General features: G+C 41.3%; 1 pseudogene; it reads left to right on the top strand.

Moving 5' to 3' along the window:
• Positions 1–327: 327 nt before the first annotated feature.
• LOC110150685 (translation initiation factor eIF2B subunit alpha pseudogene) lies at positions 328–1,051 on the top strand (annotated as a pseudogene).
• Positions 1,052–7,900: the final 6,849 nt, after the last annotated feature.

The raw sequence follows: 7,900 nt of genomic DNA, 5'->3' as shown, positions 1-7,900 counted from the left end.
TTATAGCAATTTGTTATGTCAATCCCAGAACACTACTATACATGAGAATGTGTAATATATGAAATACTCCTCTATGTAAAATATGGAAGCTACGAAACAGTACCTAACATGAAATACCATTTTTGTGTAAAGTACAACATCCACATACACAAATGGTGCGGAGGAACAAAAAAATCATGCATTTTAAAAGTTGACGGAGAGAAGTGGAGTGTAGAGCCAGGCCTCGCGCTGTTAGTCAGTGTGGTGTGGAGTCCACACGATGGCGGGACCTCATCAGGCCTCGCGCGTGGCTCAGGGCCTCTCAGGCTCCGCGGTCTAGAGGGCACCATGGACAACAAGGAGTTAATTGAATACTCTAAGTCTCAGCTCAAAGAAGATCCTGACATGGCCTCAGCAGTAGCTGCCATCCGGACTTTGCTGGGGTACTTGAGAAGAGATGCACGGGCGACAACCCAGGGCCTGAGGGCGAATCTCACCAGGGCCACAGAAACCCCGTGGCATGCTCTTCAGCGGCCATGTCATTGTGCGGTGAGCTCTTCCTGGGCTTCAGCAGCCTTACCTCCCTGGAATACTCTGATTACTCCAAATGTAAAAAGATCATGAGGAGCGGGGAGAGATTTTCCTTAGGAGACTATCACTGTCGAGAAATAAAAGTGTCATAGTTTGATCAAAGATGGGGCAAGAATATTAACGCGCACCTACCCCATAGTGGGTGGTCCAGTGTCTTGGAAGCTGCCCTGGCACCAAGAAGTGTTTCAGTGGGTGCATTACAGAGTCACAGCCTGACTTATCAGGTAAGAAGATGGCCAAAGCCCTCTGCCACCTCAGTGTCCCCTTCACTGTGGTCCCTGATGCTGCAGTTGGCTACATCATGGAGAAAGTGGACCTTGTCATAGTTGGCACTGAAGGAGTTGTTGAAAACAGAAGAATCATTAACAAGGTAGGAGCATCATTTCTCCACAGGTCCTTGCTCACAGTGTGGAGCTCCATTGAGGACCTCAGACACCCAACAACATTGTGTATTATGGTTCATTCCTCTAATACTGTTTAGCCTTAGGACTCCACCATCACAACGAGTGGTCTCCCATTCCCCTGAGCCACTGCAGTGGGGTCAGTCAAATTTTGGTCAGATTTCTTTCTGCTTTGGAAACTGATCTGCGTGGATTTATTTCAGTTCAGTCATTCAATCATGTCTGACTCTTTGCAACCGCATGGACTGCCACACGCCACGCCTCCCTGTCCATCACCAACTCCCGGAGTTTACTCAAACTCATATCCATTGAGTCGGTGATGCCATCCAACTATCTCATCCTCTGTGGTCCCCTTCTCCTCCTTCCCTCAATCTTTCCCAGCATCAGGGTCTTTTCCAACAAGTCAGCTCTTCACATCAGGTGGCCAAAGCATTGGAGTTTCAGCTTCAACATCAGTTCTTCCAATGAACACCCAGGACTGATCTCCTTTAGGATGGACTGGTTGGATCTCCTTGTTGTCCAAGGGACTCTCAAGAGTCTTCTCCAACACCACAGTTCAAAAGCATCAATTCTTCAGTGTTCAGTTTTCTTTATAATTCAACTCTCACATCCATACATGATTACTGGAAAAACCATAGCCTTGAAGAGACAGACCTTTGTTGGCAAAGTAACGTCTCTGTTTTTTAATATGCTATCTAGGTTGGACATAACTTTCCTTCCAAAGAGTAAGTGTCTTTTTATCTCATGGCTGCAGTCACCATCTGCAGTGATTTTGAAGCCTAGAAAAATAAAGTCATCCACTGTTTCCACTGTTTCCCCATCTATTTGCCATGAAGTAATGGGACTAGACACCATGATCTTAGTTTTCTGAATGTTGAGCTTTCAGCCAACTTTTTCACTCTCCTCTTTCACTTTCATCAAGAGGCTCTTTAGTTCTTCTTCACTTTCTGCCATAAGAGTAGTGTCATCAGCATATCTGAGGTTATTGATATTTCTCCCGGCAATCTTGATTCCAGCTTGTGCTTCCTCCAGCCCAGCATTTCTCATGATGTACTCTGCATATAAGTTAAATAAGCAGAGTGACAACATACAGACTTGACATACTCCTTTTCCTATTTGGAACCAGTCTGTTGTTCCATGTCCAGTTCTAACTGTTGCTTCCTGACCTGCATACAGGTCTCTCAAGAGGCAAGTCAAGTGGTCTGTTATTCCCATTTCTTTCAGAATTTTCCACAGTTTATTGTGATCCACACAGTCAAAGGCTTTGGCACAGTCAGTAAAGCAGAAATAGATGTTTTTCTGGAACTCTCTTGCTTTTTCGATGATCCATTGAATGTTGGCAATTTGATTTCTACTTCCTCTGCCTTTTCTAAAACCAGCTTGAACATCTGGAAGTTCACGGTTCACATATTCCTGAAGCCTGGCTTGGGGAATTTTGAGCATTACTTTACTAGAGTGTGAGATGAGTGCAATTGTGAGGTAGTTTGAGCATTCTTTGCCATTGCCTTTCTTTGGGATTGGAATGAAAACTGACCTTTTCCAGTCCTGTGGCCACTGCTGAGTTTTCCATATTTGCTGGCATATTGAGTGCAGCACTTTCACAGCATCATCTTTCAGGATTTGAAATAGCTCAACTGGAATTCCATCACCTCCACTAGCTTTGTTCATAGTGATGCTCCCTAAGGACCACTTGACTTCACATTCCAGGATGTCTGGCTCTAGGTGAGTTATCACACCATCGTGATTATCTGGGTAATGAAGGTCTTTTTTGTACAGATCTTCTGTGTATTCTTGCCACCTCTTCTTAATATCTTCTGCTTCTGTTAGGTCCCTACCACTTCTGTCCTTTATTGAGCCCATCTTTGCATGAAATGGTCCCTTGGTATCTCTAATTTTCTTGAAGACATCTCTAGTCTTTCCCATTCTGTTGTTTTCCTCTATTTCTTTGCACTGATCACTGAGGAAGACTTTCTTTTCTCTCCTTGCTATTCTTTGAAATGCTGCATTCAAATAGGTATATCTTTCCTTTTCTCCTTGGCTTTTTTCTTCCCTTCTTTTCACAGCTATTTGTAAGGCCTCCTCAGACAGGCATTGTGCTTTTTTGCATTTCTTTTTCTTGTGGGTGGTCTTGCTCCCTATCTCCTGTACAGTGTCACAAACCTCCATCCATAGTTCATCAGGCACTCTATCAGATCTAGCCCTTTAAATCTACTTCTCACTTCCACTGTAAAATCATAAAGGATTTGATTTAGGTCATACCTGAATAGTCTAGTGGTTTTCCCTACTTTCTTCAATTTAAGTCTGAATTTGGCAATAAGGAGTTCATGATCTGAGCCACAGTCAGCTCCCTGTCTTGTTTTTGCTGGCTGTATAGGGCTTCTCCATCTTTGGCTGCTAAGAATATAATCAATCAGAGAACATATTTATACTTATTCAAAACATGCTTTACTTGGAATTGGGTTTTTTTTTTCTTTTTAATGGAGCATATTTGACATCAATATAGTGTTTAAAATTTATCTGTTGCTTCACATGGAAAGATTTCATGACAGTTATTGTGTTTGATAAAGTATGTAAAATGTAAAATTTGCGATCATAATCATTTTAAAGTGTTAATTTCAGTGGCATTAATTCCACTCTCACACTGTTGTGCAGCCATAACCACTGTCTGTCTTCAAAACTTTTCCATCACCCAAAAAACTATCACCTTTAAGCAAAATTCCTTGCTTTTCTCTCCTCCATCCCCTAAGCTATTTTCTGTCTCCATGATTTTTGCCCATCCTAGGTACCTTATGTAAATGGAATCACACAGTATCTGTCTCTATTTTTGTGTGTCTGGTTTATTTCTCTTAGTATGATGTTTTCAAAGCTCACCTGTACTGTACATGTGTCAGTGCTTCATTTCTTTTTTATGGCTGCATTATATACCATTGTATGGTTGGACCAAATGTGTCTATTCTTCTGTGAATGAATACCTTTTGACTATTATGACTAATGCTGCTAATAACATAGGTGTACAATTAACTTATTTGAGTTTCTGTTTTTGATTCTTTGGTGTATATACCTAAAAGTGGGGAAAAAACAAAAGTAAATGGATACTACTTGCTCTTGAAAATTCTGAAAAACTCCCATGAGTTGTTGGAAGGAACTTTCATGGTTTAAGGGAGAAAAATAATTGCAAGTAAGTTTCAAATAGAAAAAGAATCTGAGGACTATAATGTACCAAACTTTAAACTGTTGGTAAAATGCATGATCATTTTCTTGGTGACCTAGAGACTAATAACTCAGGAATCAACTTAGTCTATGGAAATTAAATTGTTTTGTCCCTACCTAAAACACTTCTATAGTTATACCCACTGCCAAAGCATTGCTTTCTTATCCAGACAGAATTAAATATGACTTCACCTCTTAAAATTCTAATAAAGTGCTATAAATTCAAGAACTGCTGTGACCACTGCTCATCTTTTGCTTTTCTATTAGACACAGCATGCAGAGTTCCTCCAGTTTTAGTGGTAGGTACTGGTGGCTCAGTGGTAAAGAATAAGCCCGCCGTGCAGGAGACGCCGGTTTTATCCTTGGATCAGAAAGATCCCCTGGAGGAGGAAATAGCTACCCACTCCAATATTCTTGCCTGGAGAATCCCATGGACAGAGGACCCTGGCAGGTCATAGTCCACAGGGTCGCACAGAGTCAGACATGGCTGAAATGACTTAGCATGCATGCATTATGTTCTAGGCTTTGTGCTAAGCATTTTGAATATATTGTTTCGTTGAATCCTTACAACATCTCAGCAAAGTAGGAAAAAGATCTGTAGGAAAACTGTAAAAAGTATACATTTGCACAATGAGAATACCTTAAGGAAAAAAGAGAAAGAAATAGAAGTAATATTTGAAGCAATAATGACTGAGACTTTCCCAAAATTAATGTCAGACACCAAACTACAGAACAAGAAAGATAAGAGAATAGAAAACAGGATAAATGCAAATAAAACTACAGTGGAAGCTATCATATTCAAACTGCAGAAGATCAAAGATAAAGTACCAAATCTTGAAAGAAGCCTGAGGAAAAAAAATCACATTGCATATAGAGGAGCAAAGATAAAAATTATCATATCAACAACTTCTCCTTAGAAACCATCAAGCCAGAAAAGAGTGAGTGAAATAAGTGTAGAGAAAAAAAATCCCCACAACCTAAAATTCTGTACTTTTGAAATTATCCTTCAAAAGTGAAGAAGAAATAAGACTTTTGTGGTAAACAAACATTGAATAAATCCCTAACCAGGAGATCTGCCTTGTAAGAAATGTTTTTAAAAATTCTTTAGAGAGAAAAAAAAATTATGCAGGTCAGAAAGTAAGATCCGCATAAAGACAGGAAGAGTATCAAAGAAGGAATAAGTCAAGGTAAACAAAAAGTTTTATTTTCCCTATTGTAGATTGACCTGTTTGTTCAAAATAATACCATGTATTTGATTATGTATACATACATATATAGACATTCACATGTATATATATATTGGACAGTTGAATGGCATCACTGACTCAATGGACATGAGTTTGAGCAAACTCCTAGAGATAGTAAAGGACAGAAGAGCCTGGCATACTGCAGTTCATGGAGTTGCAAAAAGTTGGACATGACTTAGTGACTAAACAATGATATATATACACACATATATATATACTTATGCATTGTTGTTGTTGTTCAGTCACTAAGTCATGTCTGACTCTTTGTGACCCATGGACTGCAGCATGCCAGATTCCTCTGTCCTTCACTATCTCCAGGAGTTTGCTCTAATTCAAGTCCATTGAGTTGTTGATGCCATCCAACTATTTCATCCTCTGCTGCCTCCTTCTCCTTCTGCCTTCAATCTTTTCCTGATTCTGGGAAAGATTCATAATGCTCATGAAGCAATACAGTGTTATTTAAAAGTGGACTTGGAGTACTGGTAAATGTATATTGCGAACTACTCTAGAGCAACCACTAGAAATGTAAAATAAGGTAATATTTGAACTCCTGGGAAAATGTAGACATGACCAGAGTTAGTTGCAAAAAAACATGTGGGTAGGTATACGTATCTGGAATTCCTTCCTCAATTTAAGCTGCTAAAAGAGAACCTGCTTTTCCCCCATAAGAGTTGTTTCCTAAAAGCTGGCAAAACAACCCTGTGGGGAAAAGGAGATATTCATGTAAAAGAAAGCAGTGAGGGCTTCCTTGGTGGCTCAGTGATAAAGAATATGCCTGTCAATGCAGGAGACATGGGTTTGATTCCTGATCCAGGAAGATCCCACATGCTGCAGGGCTTCTAAGCCCACGCTCCACAACTATTGAGCTATGCTCTAGAGCCCGGAACCTGCAACTACTGAGCCCATGAGCCACAACTACTGAAGCTTGCATACCTTAAGCCCATGCTCTGCAACAAGACAAGCCAACACAATGAGAAGCCAGCTCACTGCAACTAGAGAGTAGCCCCTGCTCGCCGAAAATAGAGAATAGCCTGCAGGCAGCAACAAAGATCCAGCACAGCCAAAAATAAATAAGTAAATAAATAAAAATAACCATTCAAAATCAAAGAAAGAAGTCATTTAAAATTATATAGCGTATATTTCTAAAATAAAACCTAAATGACTTTCCTGTCTTAGCCACAACAGATGAGACAGGCCAGGTGCAGCACATGGACTCCTGAGCAGCACATCATGTTGATGATGGGGGCTTTATCAATGTCTCCCAACACATAATGGTCCCTGCACTAGATTGAATAGCGCGCACTCAAAAATCACAGCTACCCAGAGCCTGTGAATGCAGCTTTATTTGGAAACGGGGTCTTGGCAGGTGTCATCAGGTTCAGACGAGGTCATATTGCAGTTTTTGTTGTTGTTCAGTTGCTCAATTGTGTCTGACTCTTTGCAACCTCATGGACTGCAGGCTTTCCTGTCCTTCACTATCTCTTGGAGTTTGCTTAAACTCATGTCCATTGAGTCAGTGATGCCATCCAACCATCTCATCCTCTGTTGCTCATTTCTCTCCCACCTTAAATCTTTCCCAGCATCAGAGTCTTTTCCAAAGAGTCAGCTCTTTGCATCAGGTGGCCAAAGTATTGGAGCTTCAGCTTCAGCATTAGTCCTTCCAATGAATATTCAGGGTTGATTTCCATTAGGATTGACTGGTTTGATTTCCTTGCAGTCCAAGGGACTCTCAAGTGTCTTCTCCAGCATCACAATTCGAAAGCATTGATTCTTCAGCATGCAGCCTTCCTTATTGCAGGTAATATGGCTTTAAATCACATATGACAGACATCCCCATGAAAGAGGGAAATTTGGACACCAGCACACACAGAGAGCAGATTGCCACGTGCATCTACAGCGTGATGCGTCTAGAAGCCAAGACACGCAAGGACTGCCAGAGCCTGCTAGATGCTGGGAGGGTGGATGGAACAGATTCTCCCAGAAGCCCCAGGAAGGTATCAACCCTGCCTTGTTTTCAGATTCCTGGCCTCCAGATCTGTGAGACAGCAAATTTCTTAAGCCACCCAGCTTGTCGTACTTTGTTACAGCAGTCCTAGGTAACTAATAAAATCTTTAACTTGAGTTTTATAAAAACATCCAAACCTGCCAGTGGAATTCTCCTCATTCCTTTTAATTAAGATTGGAAGAACTCATGGCAAGGTGTGCCTGCACACGGCTGTTCCTGGGGTGTGCATTCACCTTCCACCCTACTCTCCCACCTCCACCATTTAACTTGCCGGGGGCACAATTCACTGGGGTTTCAAACAGCCTGGTGGCTCAGATGGTAAAAAATCTTTCTGCAATGCAGGAGACCCAGGTTCGATCCCTGGGACAGGAAGATCCCCTGGAGAAGGGAATGGCAACCCACTCCAGTATTCTTGCTGGAGAATCCCATGGACAGAGGAGCCTGGTGGGGAAAAGTTCATGGGGTCC

This window comes from Odocoileus virginianus, chromosome 15 (assembly GCF_023699985.2).
Source record: "Odocoileus virginianus isolate 20LAN1187 ecotype Illinois chromosome 15, Ovbor_1.2, whole genome shotgun sequence".
NCBI lineage: Eukaryota > Metazoa > Chordata > Mammalia > Artiodactyla > Cervidae > Odocoileus > Odocoileus virginianus.
This window is presented reverse-complemented; position numbering and strand designations above follow the sequence as displayed.